The following is a 2881-nucleotide window of genomic DNA, read 5'->3' as shown; positions in this document are numbered from 1 at the left end:
AGAACGTGTTTCTAGGAGTATATTTAGCTGACAAACTATACCTGCTAGATATTCGGGATCTGACAGCATATAAACGAAGCCCATGCTCTCTTCAGTCAATGACTGAAATCACATGGGTACTCTGAGACTCCTCTTGGGATTGTAAGTTTCCCAGAATTTCACTGCAGTTCTGTCCAGCCCTGCTTTACCTCCCTCTTCCCTTTTACAAGAGCCAGATTTGTATAGTTTTCTGAAAGTTCTCTCTGCCCAAAACTGCTTCCTTTCCCCTTTATCTATAAATCCTTTACTCCCAACAAGTATCTTGCATGTATAATTCTGTCAGCATCTATATTTGGAGAACCCAATCTTACATACCTGCTCTGTTCTTATTTCCTTTTGTTCTATGTTAGCATTCCACTCAAAACAAACAAACAAATGAAAACAAAAGGAAAGTTGTAAATAATAACAAAATAAAGCATATCTGGAGAGTGGCAGTTTTTGAAAATTATTTATCAGATTATAAACTTGGAAAATCTGTTGGGAGATCATTTCCATTCGTCTCCTGCGTTTCTACACATCTTACAAGCAGAGACTTTACTCTGCTATATTTTTCTGAACTACATTTTCAAGGCTGAAAATAGGGATAGTTTCTTCCTGTGGGGCAGATAGCAGGTTTGATTGCTGTCCAGGATAATAAAGATAATCCGTCCCTTCAGGGTAAACATGAGGCAGGTTTCTAGTAGATTCTTTAAAAGATTGGGGTTTCCTAACCTTATATTTCTCAGTTGTGATACAAACCACCTGTGTGGGCAGCATGCACACACATGGCTCCACATTGCCCCATAAGACACAGGGGACAAAGGGAACTAATGCAAACATGCAGCTTATGCTATATGCTGTGGCATGAACAGCAAAATCTTTTGTCCCTAACCTGGAACCTCTTTTTCTGCATCTGTTAAACTGTGACAGACTAACTTGTTAGCACACAGCTGGCAAAATCTCAAACCCTTCCCAGTTCTTGAAAAAGTCTAATCAAGAAATTTAAAGTATAAAAAAAACTTTGCAAAATGATTGAATGTGGAATAAATAACCATTAAGTCTCCTTTCCCCAAATACAAGTGCTGCTCTCTTAACTCTGTGATAAGGTAAATACTCTTTTATTGCAAATTAGACTTTAAAATTTGATAGACTTGTGAAAGCCATTTTGGGTCACTGCTTGAGAATTCAGGAAGGAAAGAAAAAAAAATTTCCAGCAAACCTATAAAGACATCACTTAGGATTTCAAAATATTTTTATCAGTCAGTATGCCCATTGATTTAGGAAAATAGATCACTTAAGTATTTTTATCCCTTCAAAATCCACAGCATTACTTTAGATGGAAGCAGATTTCTGGTCTAAATTATGGCTCTATCAGGCGTTGGAGAAATGAATGACAGGACTAAGCACCTCATGTAGGAGTCTCCTCGATTACCCTTCAGCAGTCTAGCTCTCTGTTCAGCTCATGTTCAGCTATGATGATTATTTTATGCTAATAAAGTAATATTATGTAGTTTTTACTGAGACAGGAATAAGCAAAATGAGCCTGGAGAGGACTCTGCAGCTGTGTGGGTTGACTGTATATGATCCTTGGGGGATGTGATTATCAGGCGACTGAACCATCATTAGGATAATTAGTGTACTTGGCAACTGCATTAGTGAAATTATTGTCATTGCTCACAGCTTGTCAGTGCAGTGTTTTTTGACTTGGTAAGATTCATTTTTACAAAGGCAACTGACCATGTGAATGAAATCAGGAGAAGTAAATACTTCCGTTATTTCTATTCAGTCAGTTACAGAACTAATAAATGAAAGGGGAATATACTTAAGCCTAAAGGGGGTATTTTCTAAAATTAAATGGTTAACTTGCAACTGTCTTGGATGTAAACTTAAATAATCAACACGAAATCTCTTATTGTTTATGAACAGATAATCTGTTTAATTGTCAGCGCTCATTGTGAGTCACTTCTTAAAAGATAAATGCTAAGGCCATTGAGGCTATTCTTTTTTTTTTAATGGAAGTATGGTTGATTTACAATGTTGTGTTAGTTTCAGATGTACAGCAAAGTGATTCAGTTATATATGTGTGTGTGTATATTTCTAAATATTTTTTCTTTTTCAGATCCTTTTCCATATAGGTTATTAGAAAATATTGAGTATAGTTCCCTGTGCTCTACAGTAGGTCCTTGTTGGTTATCTGTTTTTTTTTTAAAGGGACACTTTAAAAATTTTATTTATTTATTTGTTTGTTTGTTTGTGTATTTATTTATTTATTTTGCGGTACACGGGCCTCTCACCGCTGTGGCCTCTCCCGTTGCGGAGCACAGGCTCCGGACGCGCAGGCTCAGCGGCCATGGCTCACGAGCCCAGCCGCTCCGCGGCACGTGGGACCTTCCCGGACCAGGGTCCGAACCCTCGTCCCCTGCGTCAGCAGGTGGACTCTCAACCACTGTGCCACCAGGGAAGCCCGGTTATCTGTTTTATGTATAGCAGTGCGTATATGTTAATCCCAAACTCCAAACATATGGAATGCTTTGTGAATTTGCATCTCATCCTTGCGCAAGTGCCATGCTGATCTTCTCTGTATCGTTCCAATTTTTAGTATATGTTCTGCTGAAGCAAGCATGAAGCCATTCTTATACAACTGTCTTAGTAATTACTTTGTCTGTTACTCTTTGGGCCTGCCATGACTATTCACAAGTGGCTTCCATTTCTATTTTGGAAGAAATCATACCTTGAAAAAGTACAAAAGAACTACTCACATATAGTTAGTGCTCAGTGATGCTGTTTTTCTTTGTTTATTAAATATGCTGAATTTCTGATTAAGGATGACTGATCTCTAATAATTCTGATGACCCAACCACAG

The 2881-nt window shown here is 37.9% G+C and overlaps 1 non-coding gene across 1 annotated transcript; it reads right to left on the bottom strand.

Moving 5' to 3' along the window:
* Positions 1–2533: 2533 nt before the first annotated feature.
* Positions 2534–2639, bottom strand: LOC132520156 (U6 spliceosomal RNA). Its single transcript, XR_009540515.1, has one exon. It is a non-coding gene; the product is annotated as a U6 spliceosomal RNA (small nuclear RNA).
* Positions 2640–2881: the final 242 nt, after the last annotated feature.

Source organism: Lagenorhynchus albirostris, chromosome 4, assembly GCF_949774975.1.
Source record: "Lagenorhynchus albirostris chromosome 4, mLagAlb1.1, whole genome shotgun sequence".
In the NCBI taxonomy this organism is placed as follows: domain Eukaryota; kingdom Metazoa; phylum Chordata; class Mammalia; order Artiodactyla; family Delphinidae; genus Lagenorhynchus; species Lagenorhynchus albirostris.
The sequence above is the reverse complement of the archived record's forward strand: the minus strand, read 5'-3'. Positions and strand labels throughout refer to the sequence as shown.